The sequence below is a fragment of the Neovison vison genome, chromosome X (genome assembly GCF_020171115.1).
Source record: "Neovison vison isolate M4711 chromosome X, ASM_NN_V1, whole genome shotgun sequence".
NCBI lineage: Eukaryota > Metazoa > Chordata > Mammalia > Carnivora > Mustelidae > Neogale > Neogale vison.
Window position 1 is genome coordinate 127,978,130 of NC_058105.1, and position 19,824 is coordinate 127,997,953.

General features: G+C 45.7%; 1 protein-coding gene across 3 annotated transcripts in view; it reads left to right on the top strand.

Annotated features, from left to right (window-relative positions):
* Positions 1 to 19,824, top strand: part of NLGN4X (neuroligin 4 X-linked) — a 296,617-nt gene that overhangs the window by 19,115 nt on the left and 257,678 nt on the right. For all 3 annotated transcript variants that reach the window (XM_044235128.1, XM_044235127.1, XM_044235126.1), the window contains exons 2-3: positions 14,964 to 15,131; positions 18,980 to 19,066. The gene's annotated coding sequence lies outside the window, so the exon portion shown is untranslated. The remainder of the gene's footprint in view (positions 1 to 14,963; positions 15,132 to 18,979; positions 19,067 to 19,824) is intronic.

Sequence of the window (19,824 nt, forward strand, 5' to 3'; positions counted from 1 at the left end):
TATCTTTATCACACCTCAAACTATAATCATCCACTTCCAAGCCATTAAAGTAAAAACTCACATTTTAAGATCTAGCTAGCTCACACGGGGCCACGCATGACGATCCGCTGATTTGCGTTTTGAATTTATTTCCACCCGTCTGTACTCCTGCCCTCCATCCTTTCCTCTCCATTGCCGAGTCGCATTGAAGAAAGGGTTCTTTCTGTATAACCTACAGGGAGGTAGATTAGGGCATCAGCACAACGTAGTACTCAGGTCCTTTTTAGAAGAACATGGACGTTCTCCGGGATCTTCAGTCTCTGTTATCGACTCCTTAAGAGGGGGAGCCCGTGTGGCCTGAGGTTGTGCTCCCCTCACGGGGAAAAGCTGCAGGAACATGGCCAAGGGTGTGTGTGTGTGTGTGTGAGTGTGTGTGTGTGTATGGGGAGCTCCGGGGCTGCCCTGTGTCTCCTGTGTTCTGTTCCCAGCTTATACACCAGGCTGACAACACACAATGAGAAAGAGGATGGAAGATAGACTTTGGTCCATCATTCAACACAGACACCTTCCAATTTTCCCCCCTTTTCCCAGGGGGAATATAGTATATACTATATTATAGTATACTATAGAGAATATAGTATATTCTCTCCCCTTTGCCCACTCAGTCAACCAGATTAGGTCATTTTGGTAGAAGCCCACGTGCTGTATTCTCTTGGCAAACACAAAAGGCAAAGAGTAATAATGTAACCTACGGCGGGCCGCGTTGGCCATTGTTCCTACGCTGATGTGTATTTCGGCAGGTAGATTTTTGAAATTTTTAAAAAAAAAATTTTAAATTTATTTGACAGACAGAGATCCCAAGTAGGCAGAGAGGCAGGCAGAGAGAGAGAAGGGGGGAAGCAGGCTCCTCGCTGAGCAGAGAGCCCGATGCGGGGCTCGATTCCAGGACCCTGGGATCATGACTTGAGCCGAAGGCAGAGGCTTTAACCCACTGAGCCACCCAGGCGCCCCAGTTGTATGAATCTTGATATAAGTGTGCCCCCACTGTACTTATATTTCTCATTTTTTGGAAAAACAATTGCCCCGATCACAGAATACATTTAAGCGGTACGGCGTGCTGGTTTGTGATGAGAACTCTTGGGCTAAATTTCCCTAACTTTTGTACATATCATGAAGCTTAATTCTAATGTTAATAAGGTCCCTGTGACCCATAATGTGCAGCATTATGTCCCCAGGGCCGACTTACTGTTTCCCTGAGAGTTTGTGTTCTTGGACCAATTACCTCCAGTTCTCCCTCTCCCCACCTCCCTGCCTCTTGTAACCACGTGTCTGATTTCTTTCTTTTTAAAAGATTTTTACTTATTTATTTAACAGAGATCACAGATGGGCAGAGAGGCAGGCAGAGAGAAAGAGGAGCAAGCAGGCTCCCCACTGAGCAGAGAGCCTGATGCGGGACTGGATCCCAGGACCCTGGGATCATAACCTGAGCCGAAGGCAGAGGCTTTAATCCACTGAGCCCCCAGACACCCCTGATTTCTTTTTTCTACGAGTTCGCGTTGTTTTGTTTTCTTTTTAGATTCCCCATCAAAGTGAGGTCATGCATTATTCGTCTTGCCCTGTCTGGCTTATTTCACGTAACATAATGCCCTTTAGCTCCATCCACATTGTTGCAAATGAAAAAAGTACTATTTCCTTCTTGTTTACTTATTTATTTTTTTATGGCTGTATAGTATATTCTGTTGAGTAGATATACCACATCTCCTTTATGCCTTCTCCCACCGATGCACTCTTAGGTCGATTCCATGTCTTGAGTCTCATAAATAATGCTGCTGTAAACACAGGGGTGATCATAGCTTTCGAGCTAGTCTTGTCTTTTCTTTTTTCTTTACATATTCTTTTTTTTAAAAGATTTTATTTATTTATTTGACAGACAGAGATCACAAGCAGGCAGAGAGGCAGGCAGAGAGAGGGGAAGGGAAGCGGGCTCCTTGCTGAGCAGAGAGCTCGATGAGGGGCTCGATCCCAGCACTATGGGATCATGACCTGAGCTGAAGGCAGAGGCTTTAACCCACTGAACAACCCCGGTGCTCCCCTTGAGGGATTTTTTTTTTTGGCATATATTCCCAGAAACAGAATGGCTAGATTATATGTTCATTTTGTTTTTCACATTCGAGGGAACGCCATACTGTCTCCCACACTGAAGCCAACCATTTCCAAGCCCACCATACACATGGCCATGGTTCCCATGCTAATACAAGGGTGTCCCGTCTCAGGACAGCTTAGGGACCAAAGGAAGACTAACAAAGACAGTTTCTGGTCCCTTTTGCTTTTTTTTTTTTTTTTTTTTTTTAAATTTTATTTATTTGACAGAGAGAAATCACAAGTAGGCAGAGAGGCAGGCAGAGAGAGAGGAAGAAGCAGGTTCCCCGCTGAGTAGAGAGCCTGATGCGGGACTCCATCCCAGGACCCTGGGATCATGACCTGAGCCGAAGGCAGAGGCTTTAACTCACTGAGCCACCCAGGCGCCCCCCCTTTTGCTTTTTTGCAATGCTTTTCCCCCACAGCTTTATGGAGATACACTTGGCATATAACATTGTGTAACTGTAAGGTGTACCCGTTACTTGGCTATATTATACGTAACCTCATGAACACCTTTCGCAAACACGTCCCTTGGGTCACACATTGACCTTTCGTTTTTGGTGGACACAGTTAAGATTTACCCTCCACCGTTTTCAAGCATCTAACCTGTTAGTGTTCACTATCGTGCAGTCGATTTCCATAATTATCCACCTTCCCCCTGGAAGTTGGGACCCTCTGACCGGCGTCTCCCCATCTTCCCCGATCCCTGGTCACTCCCACTCCACTCCCTGCTGGTAACAGGACCTCCTCCTTCAGTAGGACAGGGACCTCCAGGCCCTTTGCAGAAATGGCCACATGTTTGAGAACAACACTACGTGCTACATATTTCTCCTGGGAAACAAAACAAAAGGAATGTCCTACCCACCTTTCAAACGAATGCTCTTGCTAGAGGTAGCAGTTGTGTCCCTTTTGTTGGTGTGTGTACGTACGCTTGTGCCTGAGCCCTTAATAAATCCACATTTCCACAACGTCGACTAGAGATCCTAAGTGATGGGAAGTAGAAGGTCATCACAATGGGTTACAAAAAGGATGCCTCAGAGACGTTTGCAAACTGACCGGTGGTGGGTAATATTTAAGACACGGTTGGATGTGCTCAGTTATGTGATAGGACTATATCTCCCTTACATTCAAGACTCACTGCCCTTGACACTGTTGATATTGGGGGTGGATGATTCTTTGATGCAGGTGACCACCCTGTGCCTTGTAGGATGCCCTGCAGGCCTCATGCTGCCGGGAGCAAATCTCTTCCCACCTGTGACCACCAGAAACATCTCCAGATGTTGCTGGAGTCCCCTGGGGGCTAAAAATCCCTCGCAGTTAAGAAGTCTATATGCCTCGGCCATATCCTCATTCTCTTTGGGGTCCTAGCGGCCCCGTAGGTGTGCTGGGCATGGCTTGAAAAACAAGGGGGGGGGGTTGGCAAACAGGTCAATGAGCGACAGCACCCACACCGTCCTTGTGGCGTTCTCCTAACAAGAATCAACTCCGTGAACTGTATCCGCCATCACTAGCATCAGGCCGATGTCCGGGCATAGTCTCTATGAAACGCATGATCGAAAAGGAATTTGGAAGTGAAGTATGTAAGGGAGAGCTTTAGAGGAAATAAAAAAGAATCAAGAATCCTCGATAAGCATCGTTCAGGGCAAAATGCAGAAGGCCACGCAGCTAGCTTATCTGAAATCGGGCCGAGCCTCGTTGCAGCGGGAAAGGCAGTCTAGGGGAAGACGGTGGCTGAGCATTTGACAGGCAGTGATTTCCCGTTCCGGAGATGCCTGCAGATTGGTGAGCGAGCAGGGCCCCTGAGATGTTGGTGCAAACCGCCGACAATGGGCCGAACAGAAAATTAAACCCCTTGAACACGGGGTTCTCTCTTGCGAGCTGGGATGCCGTCGATGAAAATCAGATTCTCCAACAAAATAGGAAGTTTTGGTAGTCTGCGAGTCACGACGAGATGAGCTTATCCGGGAAAATGTGTTTTGAAGAGAGGGTATCATGCGTCTCCGAGGTCTGGAATTAGGATCAGCAACCCCCACGGACGCAGACGCAAGCTTTGCCGCAAAGGATTTCAAAATAGCAGACTTTGCGTGATGGTTCTTAACTCCTGGAAGGAATAGGCACATTTTTACACACTTTCGATTCAAGAACAGGGTAAAACCAGTCACTTCTATTCAGATTGTCGTAAGACAGCGCTGTGATGGGCCTCATTGGAGGGGCTCGCCTTCTGTGGTTCCTGAAAGTCTGAATGAGAGCCACGGCTGTTGTCAACTATGTAATTCTGTAACCTTGCATTGTGTGTCTGTGGGGGTGGGGCGGGATGGGGGAGGTCACGCTGGTCTTTTCCTGTGCATATTTTAGCTTTTATATTGGCTGCAACGAATATCATTTCATGGTCTGCATTTCATCGTTCATAAAAGTCCTGTCTACCTTTTTCCTTGCCTCCGTTTTTAAAACGTTGCTTATATTTTGGAAATTCTTTTTTTTTTTTTCCTAAGATTTTACTTATTTATTTTACAGAGATCACAAGCAGGCAGAGAGGCAGGCAGAGAGAGAGGGGGAAGCAGGCAACTTGCTGAGCAGAGAGCCCGATGCGGGGCTCGATCCCGGGACCCTGAGATCATGACCTGAGCCGAAGGCAGAGGCTTAACCCACTGAGCCACCCAGGCACCCTATTTTGGAAGTTCTGATGCTGTGGCTAAAATATTCAAACTACGGGTACCTGGGGGGCTCAGATGGCTGGGCATCTGCTTCGGTTCAGGTCATGGTCTCCAGATCCTGGGATCAAGCACCAACCTTATCATTGAGTTCCTGGCTCAATGGGCGTCTCCTTCTCCATCTCTCTCTACCTCTCCCCCTGCTTGTGGAGCCCTCTCTCTCTCTGGTGAACAAATACCATCTTTAAAGAAAACAATAAAACTAAAATATTCAAGCTAACCAATGGAACAGATTTAAAACAAGTTTTTGTTGCCCAAGGAGAGAGGCAAGTAAGCTCGGCTCTGGCAAAAGTATAAGAGGGGAGACCCATGGATTATGCAACTGTTCCGTACGGGGTTTGAGGTATGTATGCAAATCGCTGCCTCCGACAATTTAAGCGGATGCGTGTGTGAATCTGAACTTCGCCAACAGCACCCAGCCTGACCTCATTCCTCAACCTCCTGCAAATACACAGAAGCAGTGAGGTCGTTTCTATGGGGTGATAACACGCCTGGTTGAAAGGAAACCCATCCGGCCCGTCATCCAAATGCTCTGGTTCCCCAGTTCCACATTCCCGCATCTGCGTGTGTGTATCTGAGAGAGAGAGAGAGAGAGAGAGAGAGAGAGAGAGACAGACAGACACGGCGTACAATTTTCCCCATCGGTTTGTGTCCAGGTTTAACACCAGACATTCAAGGACAAACACCACGAATCCAATCGTGTCATTTTGCAGATAAGCCAAGCATGGTGGGTAGCATTGTGTCCCCCCAAGAACGACAGGATGTGATCCTGATGCCCAGCATGTCCCAATGTGTCTTTATTTGGAAAGAGGTTCTTTGCAGATGCCGTAAAGAGGTTGGGCAAGGGGGCCCTGATCCCATGACCCCGGTGCGTCTCAGAGGGGGGCACATGAAATGCAGACACAGGCACCCACGCCGGGACGTCAAAGTGAAGACGCAGACCCACAGGGAGAAGGCAGGCTCCTTGGATCATTCACAGCAGCAGGGTCCTGCCAATACCTTGATTTTTGGCATTTAATGGGAGAATATTTTAAACCTCAAGCGTGTGGTCCTTTCTCACTGCAGCCCCAGGAGCCCCACCAAGATGCAGGGCTGTGTGCAGGACTGACCCAAAGGGAAGCAGCCTGGGTAGAGCCAGGTGAAGGGTAGAACCCAGCCCAGCCCCTCGGTCTTTCCTTAGCCTCGTCTGGCTTTTCTGACGCCGTCCGACATTGGCGCGGGAGGGACATCTGTCCTCCAGGGTCCCCTCTGTGTCATCAGCGTTTCTGAGACGCCGCCGCAGCATCCTACCCTGGCACCCACGTGTTCAGGGCGTGGTTGTGGGGGAGAGGGTGGCGGTCCCCCTTTGTAATTGCAGCCTTCTGCGGGGACGTGCTGGGGTTTCCTACTCCTCGACTGTGAAACGAGTGGGTTGGACCGATCTCCGGGTCCTCCAGCTCATTCTGCATGATTCCAGAGCCGCGATCATGGTAATTAAGACTCTTGACTTGAATGCCGCTCATTTTCAGCCCTGATTAGGGGTACGCACGCTCCGTGTGTTTTCTGAATAAGCTTCATTGTGACCTGGTGAAGGGGGTGCGTGCACATTGAGAAGAGGGACTGTGCGGCTAGACACGGGGACGTCTGGTACGCGTCCGGGGTGCTGACGTGCTGGACCACGTCGAGGTGATCCCAAGTCCGGCCGTTCAAGCACGGTGCAGCGTTTACGGGAGAAAAACCTATGCCGCGCTAAAATTCAACGGACGACGTGGGTATGATTTGTCCCATCCTCTTTGCCTCTGTCTTGCTTCTGTGTCTCGCTCTAAGGAGAGATCAAGTCTGGCATGGGTTTTCTCCAGCGTATTTTCAACGTGTAATCATGCATGATAAACAGTGGACTCCCAGTTGGTGTGAATGTCAGATCCTTTTGAAACTTTGCCAAACGTTTTATACGTTGAGCAACGAGCGCGTGTTGGATGTTTCTGTGGGGGAAGGAAGACACGTCGGCTCCCTCTTGGTGCGTGTGGTCCATTGTAGTCCAGAAATGATGACATTGAGACCATGTGACATCATGACCTTAAGAAGAGTGCCTCAGGGAATGCGGGGCTGGGAGAACATGGGGATTCCTCATAGGGGATGCTCCTTCAGGGTTGGGTTCATGGGACGTCTTCCAAGGGAAGTTAAGACCTTCCAGTAGAGAGGAGGTTAAAACAACCTGAGGAAACGGTGGGGAGGAGACAAATTTTGGAGCCAGAGAGTGTGGCATTCAGAGCGGGTGCTGAAAGACCCCTGTGATGTGAATGAGGGACAGAGCTGGCTCCTGGACTCTTGATTTAGCCTCCATCCTGTACCCATGCATCCGTGGCTCAGAGTAGGTTCCCACCCGTTTCGTTTCTGTTCTTCGAATAGTACTGTTGGGAAGATTCTCAGCAAAACAAGGCACTGAACCCTAAATCTTATGCTTTTGAAGCCCATCATCTAGGGCAGCGTTTCTCAAACTTGACTATCCGAACCCCCTGCAGGACGTCTGGGCTCCACCCATCAGAGTTTCTGAGTCAGCGGATCCAAGATGGCACCCGCGTGAACTCGCCGCTGCTGGTCCAGGAGGGGTCACACTCTGAGAACCGTTGCCTCTGGGTCTTTTCACGTTACATTTCCACAAACGACCACAAAAGATGCAGTTCTCAGTCCTCCACATTCTGTGGTTTATAGTGTTGCTTTCTGAAACTGGCCTCCCATATTCATTATCAAGACCTTCTCCACCATTCTCATGTGCTTGCAAACCTGCTTATGTCCTGACATGTCCTACCTTGAGGGAAGGACTCGTCATAACCCACATTTCTTTATTTCTTCCTACATCTCTTCTGCTTTCTGTTCTGACAGCTCACCTGGGCTCCATGGCTTGCCCCGGGCACCACTACAGGTGCTGACACATTAGCAGAGCCAACTTGTGACTCTCATGTACTATTTCTGTCCTGCCTACTTGGAAGGTGGCTTTCATACTAACTCTGCGTCTGGTAGTTTGGTTTTGACATGAGTCTTGCGCTTCTGATTTACACATTGTCTTTGTTTTCAGATTCCAAGTCAGTTCAAAGCAATACCTATTTATTGGGCACCTACCATGTGCTGTGCACTGTGCGGGATGTAAAGATTAATAATAACCTCCATAAAAACTCATTGATATGCTGGATGTTATTTATCCCCCTATGCTTCCAAAGGCTCAGCTCATAATTCAAATCACTTGAAGGCAGTCTATTGTTTTCCACTTCAGAGATCCAAGGGCACATTCTGTCTCAAACAAGGTCTTGTAATTCCAGGCTACATGCAGCTACCTTGCCTTCAGAGATAAAGGAACCATGAATAGAGCTTCACTCATTCACTCCCTCATTCATTCCTTGGATAACCATATATGCACACCTTATTTTGAGAAGGTCACCAGACTAGATAATGCAAGGCACAGGAACACAGATAAGATTCAACCCCTGATCCCGGTGAGATCACCATCGCAGGAGAGAAGACAGAATGATCGATGAAATACTTTTACTCCAAGGCATGTACACCACACAGTCCATAAGGATGATGAAAACACGACCTTGGGAAGATAGTCTTATTTTCCACTAGAGTCGTATTTGGCACTGGGATCACTTTGGACAATTTGTTATTTGTCTATCACTGCCTAAAACATTCCTCTGAAACACTGCTTAAAGCTGAAAATACTGATTATCTTATAGTTTTTCTGGAACTCAGGAATTCAAGAGCCACATGGCTTGGTGGTTCTGGTTAGGGGTCTGGCATGATGCTGCACTCCAGCTGGAGACTGGGGTGGACATTTAGAAAGATGGTGGAGAGTCTCCCTTATGTGTCCCTCCTTTAGCAGGAGGCCCTAGTTCTTTGCCACATGAGCCACTCCCTACGGCCAGGTACACCACTTGGGTGTTTGACTTCCTTGAGTTGGGGAGGAGAGAGACAGGCAGAGAGGGAGGGACCCTAAGATGCAAATTGTGGTCTTTTCTGCTTTGAACTGGGAGGTTGGTTCATGTTAAGTTCTGCATGCTGTTGGTCACACCTGGCACAAGGTTGGAGAGGACAGCTGGAGGGTGTTGGTACATGGAGGCCGGGGCTATTGAGGACCACCATGGAAGCGAAATGTTTACGAAGGTTCCTTATGATCTGTGTCTCAGGATGGATGGGGTTTTGTGTGAAGAGCAAAGGAGGGAGGGAGTTGATACAAGTGTGGAGCAAGTGTTGAATAAAGGCACGTCTCGAATGAGGACAGACATGCATGGGACGTGTGATAATTTTACACAGGTGCATGTGAATGGGTTGAGTGTCATTTCAAGCTCAGGTAGTTGCGTTGGATGACTAAATTGACATCAGGGCATTCTAGATGGCGGAGCCCAATGGTAAAGCAAATAGATGTTATTCCGTTGGCTCTGGTGGAAACCTGCTGTTGCTTTTCCTGACGTGAACCATTCACAAGATGTCAGTTTTAGGGCAGGTATGATGGAGGTTATTGGTTGGTAGCGATGGAGATGGAGGTTGAGGCCATGAGGTTAATAGTGTGATTTGAGACCTCGTGGCAGGAGAGGGTGAGGAATTCATGATGCTCCCGCAAAGCCCCAGAAGATGGTATTGATGGCTCTGTCTTGCATAGAGGACCAAACAATGGGGTTGCCAGTGGAGGCTGGTGTTTTATGTCAGGTCATTTCGTTAAGGGAAGAGAGAGGGTTCAGAACTTGCGTGAGGGTTCAGAACATTGGTCAACATTGCCCGATGGTAAAGACATCTGTGAGACTCACAGAGAACAGGTGGTTCTTGGTGGTTTTCAGGTAACTGATGGACTTGAAAAGCTGCACTTCTCAGTCCTCCACATTCTGTGGTTTATAGTGTTGCTTTCTGAAACTGGCCTCCCATATTCATTATCAAGACCTTCTCCACCATTCTCATGTGCCTGCAAACCTGCTTATGTCCTGACATGTCCTACCTTGAGGGAAGGACTCGTCATAACCCACATTTCTTTATTTCTTTCTACATCTCTTCTGCTTTCTGTTCTGACAGTTCACCTGGGCTCCATGGCTTGCCCCAGGCACCACTACAGGTGCCAACGTTCTTCTCGGAGTTTCTGCATAGACTCTGACGTGTTCATCATCCCTCCTTCATGGGGCTTTATCCTTCCTTGAATTCCTGAACGTTCTCCCCTCTGCTTCCCCCCTACTGCCTTTCGATTCCTTTAACGAACTTTTCGGACTCTGAACTTTTGGGCTGCTCCCTCTGCTTCAGTCCCAGACCACTTCTCCAGCTTCCAGACTGCCCCACGTAGCTCTGCCTCGGCTCGTGATATAACCGTGTCTTCCACCTGGGAGCCCCACGTGGGTCCACTTTCTGCTCTGACTTCTCTCTCAAGCCGCCTCCTGCTCTCTCACAGTTGCTTCTTTTTGGACAACTTCGTCTGTGTGCTCTGCCAAAGCTCGTTCAGTGTGTCCAGGTTCTGCCCTTTGTCTTTCTTGCCAAGCTTGCTCCGTTTCCTGCATTTTGTTTTCCCAGGGGAGGCATCCTCTGCACTCAGTCCCTCATCCTGGGTTTGCACCCTCTGTCCAGTCTCCCTGCTGTTAATCATTTTCCAGTTCTCTCTTTATTGCCCTGACTGTGATACCTCTGTACGCCCACGGCCATGTTCTCACTTGACTTCTACTTTACTACCATCCTATCTATGGCTGTTCACACTCTCCCATCTATTTCTAAACCTCTCTCTGCTCCACCTTCCTCAAAGATAGGTTGCATCAGAGGACTGTCCAGAAACTGTCCCCAAGCACACAGGGTCTTCCATCTCCTGAACCAGCGACCCTCAAGTCTGTCCTGACCTTTCCTCCCTAAGCATCTCTGGGATTCGCCGAACCTGTTCCTGGTCTTCTCGCTCTGCCGTTCTCAGGCTGTCCTTCAACCTGGGGACTGTTACATTCCCTTCTCCCACGTCGGTTGGGAAAAGCACTCCTCAACTCCTGCGTTCCTCCTTTACTCACACACTCAGTACTTCCCGTCACCAAATGTGTGGGGACCCCGCTCCCCCACTGAGCCATTCTTTGTGGCACTCGGAGGTTGTCCTACAATTCAGTTCAATTGGACACTAACTGCAGTCGGTGCATTGGCCACCGGTGAAGGGCTCAGTCCCATAAGACCATCTCAACCGCAGATGTCAACTGCAAACTGTAGGTCCCCAGGTGACTCACAACTTTGCTCTAATCAGCTACAAATCAGAGGTTCGTACAACCCCCTCCTTGGGTTGCTTCGTTTGCTAGAACAGCTCACAGAACTCAGGGAAACATCTCCTTGATGTCTTCCAGTTAATCTTATAACAAAGGACACGATAAGTGATACAGATGGAGAAACACATAGGATGAGGTCTGCGAGGGTCCTGCCAGGGAGCTTCTGTCCTCCTGGAGTTGGGGGAGCCACCCTCCCAGCCATGGGTGTGGTCACCAACCCCAGAACCTCCCTGAACTCTGTCCCTTTCATATTTGATGAAGACTTCATCAGGTACCCATGACCAATCTTTAACTCGGTCTCCAGCCCCTTCATGTTTCCAGAGGATGGAGCGGGGCTGGAAGTTCCAAACTTCCAACTGGGACATGGTTTTCCTGGTGACCAGCCCCCATTTTGAAGCCATGTGGGAGACCAGCAAGTGTTAGAACGAAAGACACTCCTGTTACCCAGGAAATTCCAAGGGGCTTAGGAGCTGTGTACGAGGAACCGTGGCCAGAGACCAAGTATTAGCACAAAGATGTTCCTAGGGCTGTTATCACTTAGGGAATCCCAAGGGTTTTAGGAACTCTGGGCCAGGAACCAGAGGCAGGGAGAGAGAACCATACATTTTTTCCCCTAGTATTTCATACATATGCCTACCTTCTCCATCACATGAGGCTAAGATTGCCTTATACTTTCTTTCTTCTATAACGTTGGCATGCAGACCTTCGTCTCCGGTAGAAAGTGCTCATCACTTTCTACCAAAGGGGCCAGGCTGTCTGATTTCCTCGCTATGGGAAGTTCATTTTTTCTTTGGTTTGTTTGTTTGTTTGTTTTTAAAGATTTTGTTTTTATTTGACAGAGAGAGACAGTGATAGAGGGAACAGAAGTACGGGGCGTGGGAGAGGGAGAAGCAGGCTTCCCACTGAGCAGGGAGCCTGATCCAGAGTCTCCTGGACTCTGGGATCATGACCTGAGCTGAAGGCAGATGCCCTTCAGCTCAGGCGCCCCTGAAGTTGATTTTTTCATGTTCCAGTTTTCTTACCCATAAGGGAGTTATGAAGAGAGTCCCTCCATCTAGAGGTGTTTGCAAGACGAGTAAGTTCATGAAGCATGTAAAATACCTAAAAATAGAGGCACATCATAAGGCAGGCTTTTTATAGTATTTATCTTTGATCTTTCTTCCTCTTGCTCTGAAATGTTTTACAAGGGATGGCTACCTGTGACCCTTAGACTCAACCCCAAATTCTCTTTATTGACCTATTTGACTTTACACCGCGAGTCTGGTGCCCCCCTCCCCAGCTTGACCCCACAGCACTGTGGGATTACCACCCTCCTGGTATACCAGTTGTCTTTCACTTTTGTGCTCTAACTAAGCGTGTACCAACTTAGGGCATTGCCTGTTCCCCTTCTCCTGCCTTCTCTCTTCCCCCGTAACGTGGGTTACATGCTCTCCTGTCTCCATATTTAACCCACAGTTGACGTCCTTCTTGGAGCTCCGTCACACTGGAAAGCATTTTGTTTTTTGCCCACCAAGGTGTACTTTCATGTTTTCCTGCCTTCCCTTAAACACGTGTGTTTCGGCACGTTCGGCCCAGAAGAGGCGCCGGTTGGGTGATTGTTGGAGAAGTGAGTAGTTGCCAGACGCTCCGTGGGTTTTCACGGAATGAAGGAGAAAATCAAAGGTTGCTGTTGAGGACAAGCATGAAGAACCGGGTCATCTCCGTTTCTTCGAAAATGTCACCGAGCCAGAGACAGTATGAGAGGACATCTTTGATCCTTTACTTAATGTAGTTGTAGCGGCAAGTTTGTCTTCCCCCTAAGGGAACATCGCTCTTCCTCAATTATTGAGCTTATAAACGAGCATGATTAACTGAAAATGTGTGGATTAGTCAATATACTTATGTGATTTATTTTTAGAAGGCTTTTATCTTTTTTTTTGCCAGTATGCATGTTCCTAGACTTTTACAATTTTTCTTCTGTATTTTTTTTTTTTAAAGACAGCATCAGTGAAAGGCTTCCAATTTCCCATTCTAGCCCATGCCTATAGAATGGAGAGTGATAAATTTTAGGGATGCTAAGGATTTTGGAGCTTAATTATTTTATGTCTTACATGAAAGCCATAAATTTGCGTGCTGTGCTGTTTGTGTCTACTCCTTGCTGAATAGATGATTCAAGTATTTTTTAATTTTGTTGTGAAGGTTTGGGTCAAAACTAGCCCATGTGGGGCAAGAAATGAATTCTTTGAGAGTTCATCTGAATTTTGGGTTGATTCGGGAGGAGTAGAATTGTGTAGCACTGTAATTGACAATATATATTTTAAATTACACTTTTTACATTCTGAAGGGAAATTTGTCTCTCCGTTGTTTTTCACTCGGCTTTGATAATGCTAAAAATTAAACAGTTTGAACATTGTATAAAGCTGAAAGCAAATCCAAGGCAGAAACAGATGTTTTATTAAATATGCATCTTTTCAAAAATGGATATAATTTGGAAGATTGTTCTGTTTGAGAGATGGGAGATAAAATTTGGGTTACATAAATTAGGTTACTTATGTTAATTTAAACATTTATATACACATCTAGAAATATCCACGATGAACCCCCTGAAACCTACACATACATTCTCTGCTTATGTCAGCATACCTTTTCTTTCTTTCCTTTTTTTTTTTTTTTTTAATAGCTACTCAAGAAATCTCTCAAAATGAAATTTCCTCTCATCTTTCTGGCAGAAATTCGTCAGGTCACTGTAACTCAAAAGAAAATTAAATAAAGAATGAATAACCCTAGGATTTTTTTTCTTTTTTTAAAAATACTATTTATTTATTGGACAGACAACCATCACAAGTAGGCAGAGAGGCAGGCAGAGAAGGGGAAGCAGGCTCCCTGCTGAGCAGAGAGCCCGATGTGGGGCTCAATCCTAGGACCCTGAGATCATGACCTAAGCCGAAGGCAGAAGCCCAACCCACTGAACCACCCAGGTGCCCCTAAGATTTTTAAAACATTTTTTAGGGGAGCCTGGGTGGCTTAATTGGTTAAGCATTTGTTTTTGGTTCAGGTCATGATCTCAAGGTCCTGGGATCAAGCCCTGCATGGGGCCCCCTGCTCAGCGGGAAGCCTGCTTTTCCCTCTGCCCCTCACCCTCTGCTCTGACTCTCTCTCTCAAATGACATAAACAAAAATCTTGGAACCCTGAGAAAAATAAAATAAAATGAAAAAAAATTGTTTTAAATGGCTCTGAAATATAGTTAGGTTTTTCTTTTCTTTCTTTCTTTCTTTTTATTTTTAGATTTTATTTATTTATTTGACACGCAGAGATTACAAGTAGACAGAGAGGTAGGCAGAGAGAGAGAGGAGGAAGCAGGCTCCCCGCTGAGCAGAGAGCCCGATGTGGGGCTCGATCCCAGGACCTTGAGATCATGAGCTGAGCCGAAGGCAGAGGCTTTAACCCACTGAGCCACCCAGGCACCCTGATACATGTTTAGGTTTTAACAAAGAGTTTCTCTTCTGGTTTTGTACACGTGTGTGCAAGCCTGGTGCAGACATTCGTGACGGTGCTGCTGAGGCCTAGGGAGTCCCGAACTGAGTCATGGTGTGGACCTCTTGAGGACCCCATGGGCTCTGGTGCAGCTGCCTGCTCATGCTTTCTGTAGGCTCTACTCCGACAAATAAGGCCCTTCTCACCCCCCCTCTCTGTAGACACTCTTCTCTGCAGCTCCTAAGACTTTCCTAGGGTGGTCAGCTTCACTTAGCCTGGTACTTTCTATTCCTTTGTCACTGGAGTTCTAGACAATATTTATTACAAGTTACTTAGGTCCAAAGGGATACAATTGTATCAGTGCCCTCTTGGAAAGCCAGAGGCCCACGGATGCCATCTTTTAGAAAGGCATTTATATCTTTCTCTCTTGTATTCTAGGTATCCTCTTGACCTACTACCCAAGGTGAATGGGAATGGCTATGAACGTCTTCATGAAGCCCCGTATCTTCAGTTGTAAAGATGAAAGCTTATGGAGAGGCTTCCTTGAAGCATTGTCTTAGTGTGGAGTTCATCATTCTCCATTCCACGCCTCCTGTTCCTCAAAAGGTCTGTATGCCTTGATGAAGGTACCATCTACAGGTTAAGATTCTGTTGAAATGAAATGATAATGTTATCGCAAGATTTGCTAATATATTAATGAGCTATAATATTGTTAATATATTAGTGACTCATAAATATTGCTTTAATTAGGGCTCAGTCACTAGGCTATGTGACTCTCAATCCTGGGGTCATAAGTTCAAGTCCTATGTTCAGTGTGGACATGACTAAAAAAACCAAAAAAAATGAAAAAACCCACAAAACTTTAAAAAAAATTCTTTTCTATATCCATGAATAAATATTAAGTACAGAGTAAGTCATTACAAATGTAAGTACGTGATAGGATATAGTTTCTGTGTCATACCTTAGATTATAAAGTGTAATGTGACTTCCAAAATAATCAGCAATTTGTAGTCACGCTTCTCTGTCTTTTAAGACCTTCGATATAGGCCATGCAGTCCAAATGTAATAGTAAAATCAACAAGTATTTTTTTTTCATAGTCAATTATTGCATCCCCAAAGCACATTTTATTAATATGTTTTTCCCAAATATTGTAAGGTTTAAAAATTAGCATATAATGTATTATTAGCCCCAGGGTACAGGTCTGTGAATCATCAGGCTTACACACGTCACAACACTCACCATAGCACATACCCTCCCCAATGTCCATAACCCAGCTGCCCTCACCCCCAGCAACCCTTGTTTGTTTTGTGAGATTAAGAGTCTCTTATGGTATGTCTCCCTCCCTGGTCCCATCCTGTTTCATTTTTCTCTCCCTACCCGTCATGACCCCCTGCCTTGCCTCTCAAATTCCTCATATCCAGACAGATCACATGATAGTTCTCTTTCTCTTATTGACTTATTTCGCTTAGCATAATACCCTCTGGTTCCAATCATGTCTTTGCAAATGTCAAAATGTCATTTCGTTTTTGATGGCTGCATAGTATTCTATTGTGTATGTATATATATATCCCTCATCTTCTTAATCCATTCGTCTGTGGGTGGACATCTAGGTTTTTTCCATAGTTTGGCTATAGTGGACGTTGCTGCTGTAAACATTGGGCTGAACATTTCACTTCCGATCACTACATTTGTATCTTTAGGGTAAATACCCAATAGTCAATTGCTGGGTTGTAGTGTAGCTCTATTTTCAACTTTTTGAGGAACCTCCATGATGTTTTCCAGAGTGTATACAGCAGCTTGCATTCCTACCAACAGTGTAGGAGGGTTCGCCTTTCTCTGCATCCTCACCAACACCAAGAAGTATTTTTACCTTAAAAAAAAATAATATTTTAATCTAGAGAGTTTATTCTTTATCCTTCTTTAACATTCGACACATGACTATATCTTATAATATAGCTTCAAATACACAAAGTAAGGCTACCCACAACATGTCCCAAGCCAAAAACAGATGAGAAAAATGGCGTATTTGCATGGGGACGTGTTGGTGATTTGTATCCTTCCTTGATTTTCAACGGTTAGTCCCAAAGTGGCATAACTTGGATGGATATCCTAATGGACCCATCTCTGTCTCAGACTCCTCAGTGTTGGGCAATTTCTCACAGAAAAACCAGTCTGGGAGAATGCTACATTGTGAGTTCACACCTAAAGGGTTATCCTTGATGAAGAAACTAAAAATATTTGGAATGTATTTGGCCTTGCACAGCAGGAGACATAATACAATAAGATTGGGGGAGGGTAGGCTCCATTAAGAGAGGTGGGGGAGATGATGGGACGGGGGAAGCAGGACAGGTAGAAGCATTCCTGATGTAGGGTGTACCAGCTTCGAATACCTGTTGGTATTATGGTATACAGATGAACAGAGTTCTTTCCAGAGACTTCCACTCAACTAGATGACCATGGGATGGGACTATTGATTTTGTTCTATCAGAGTTTAGTAATATCAGATTTTAAAATAAAACACAAGTCGATATGATGAATCATTCCATCCTACTTGCGTACCTTAAAAACAAACAAACAAACTAACAAACAAAATAAGGCAAGAAACCAACAAAAACTCAACCTTAAGATAATAATTAAGGACCATTTGTCTCGTCCCCATCACAAGAAAGAAAAAATTCGGCCAGTCAGACATAATTCATACTAATGTTTCTAGAACTTTCCTCAACCACATATATAGTTAACTTTGTAGTTGTGTATTTAACACTTGTTTATGGGTGAGAGCCAAGAGATGACCTGTGATCATAGTGAAATAGAAATAGGGCCAGTTTTCAAGTTGTAGTATTAATGATACAGTGTGGGGATAGCTGGTATTCAGTGAGCGTCTACTGCCTACATGACTCATGCACTATGAGTCTCTCATTGCTGTGGATATCAAAGAGCCCATTTTGCGGGTGAAAACCATTTCAGCTATAGATTCCCACAGTGTGTGTGTGGGGGCGGGGAGGGAAGCTGAGGATGTGGAACAGAAAAGATGTTCATTGTCCCACCTGAGCCTGGGTAGCAGGCTACCTCATTTGAGTCCAGCCCTCCGTTTGTGGCTCTGTGCTCTTGGGCTCATTGCCTAATATCCTTCTGGTTCCCCCTTTTCAGCTCATGGTGATAATACTCTTCCCTACCTTCTATGCTTCTTGAGAAGATGATGTGTGAAATGTTGACCCAGTATGTACATGTTAGCTATGATCGTTCTTTTAGTGATGAGGCAGCTCGATTGGGTTAAGTGTGTGGTCATGGACGTACAGGGAGACTCAGCTCTGCCTCCCTCCGCCACAAAGCCTATGAGCCACGTGACTTAGCATGTGAACACTGGTTTTCCAACTATAAAACAGATGTTCTAATAGCCACCCAACATGGCTATAGAAGGGTCAGCGATGGTGAATGCCATTGTGATTGTTGTGACGTACGAATTCGTTTTCAAAAATGTATTTAATCAACACTGTTCCTGAAACACCTAGTAATAAGTAATTGTGCTAGTTGATACGAGTAATCAAAGCATCCTTAAAATAGGAGCCTGCCTTCCGACAGTTTAATAATGTGCTAGCTCATTAGCTTTGAAACCCAAAGACCTCATCTACTTGGTCCTAAGACTCCTCAAGCATTGAGGTAGCGTGAGGAGTGCATTAAATGAGGTAGTCTCTCTTTCCGCTCCCTCTCCTTCCTAGCGTTCTGAAATGGTGTCCGTGGCAAGCTGGTATTCTGTCAAATAGCTCACAAGGACCCACTTGCCTTGTTGTGATTGTCACTTGTGAGTAGAAGGGGCAGCGTTGCGTGAGACGCTTCTAGACAGAAGATGTCATGTTGAGATGACAAGAAGAATGCTCGACAATCCTGGGAAGATTATTGCTGCAGTGAACGCGAGTTTTCTCACAGTGCAGCCAGGAAAGAGCCCAGTGTTACGTCTTCCCATCCTGACCCATTGCCTGTAGGGGAAAGAACGATGTCTGCAGACTCAGGCTTCGTTCTTCCAAATAAACGATTTCTAGAACATGGATGGGCTCTCTTGGCCAATTGCGTTTTACAAGGATTTAAAACTCTTAAATAAGCTAGATCGCATGTAGACATGCGCTAAATTGATTGTCATCATCAAGAAACATGGAACAGAGCCGGAATGAATGCAGACGAGACTGGAATTCTTAATCTGTCTCCATTGATTCTAAAAATCGTCGTGCCACGTGATGAGCAGCATGGCGGGTCGTGGCTTCTACAGTTAGCCACACCTGTGCAGGTGTCCTGTCAGGAGAACCCAGTTAAGAATCCCTTTCTGCCATTACCAGCTGGTTCCCGTAACAACCCCTAAGAAAGGTTATGTGAGCGATAGAACATTGGCTTCGAAGCAGGCTCACCAATCTCTTTTATTGAGTGCACCAATGTCTCTTTGTCATTTTTATCTTAATAGGAACAGATGTGTTGAGATGGAAAAGATGGCAACTATATGTCCATGGAGGCATTTTTAAAGGCATCTTCTCAGAAGGACAGTGTAATGGTGAGTATCAAAAGTGATCGTTGACTTCTGCCTACTTACGTTATTGAGGCATTTGTAGCCTGGCAATGCTTTCTGACTACTTTTGTAGTAAAAATAGTTTTCTTTCTCACAATCTGTTGGAAATGAACCAAAGTGCAAAGCGGTGATTTGAAGCTCGTTTGGAGTGTTTTAATGGCATGCATTGGAAATTGAGGATTTTGTAATAATTGCTTCTTCCTCCAAATAGCTACAAGGCTGACTATATATTATTAATTAGGTGTATGCAAATGAGAAGCTCAGCTTTCTGGTCACCTGTATAAACTGTTCCAAAATTGACTCTCAAGCCCATGGGACACTGAACACCCACTCTCTTCTAGAGAGAGCATCCCAAGCTATGAGGGCATGTGAATGATGGTGGCCCCTTGAGAATGGGATCCAAAATATCAGAGGTGTGGTTCTAATGCATGCCAAGGGCCCACTGAGACCATGGGATCTTTCCCTCTATCTGAAGAATAGGAATAGAGCAGATCCCAAGGAAGGGAACATGGGTAGAATATTTCTGTGATCTCTGGTTCTGAACACTTGTTCATGGAATCATTGCACGCTTCGAAATCTGGACCTGTCCCTTCCCATACTTAGATAGGAGAAAGGATGTGTTTTAATAGGTTTCAGGTGAATGGTTATATCTTTTCATGGCTCAGCTGTCAATTCAAGCCCTGGTGAGAAAGTATTTATGATTATATCATTCATATATCCACTATATACCATTTTTCTCATCC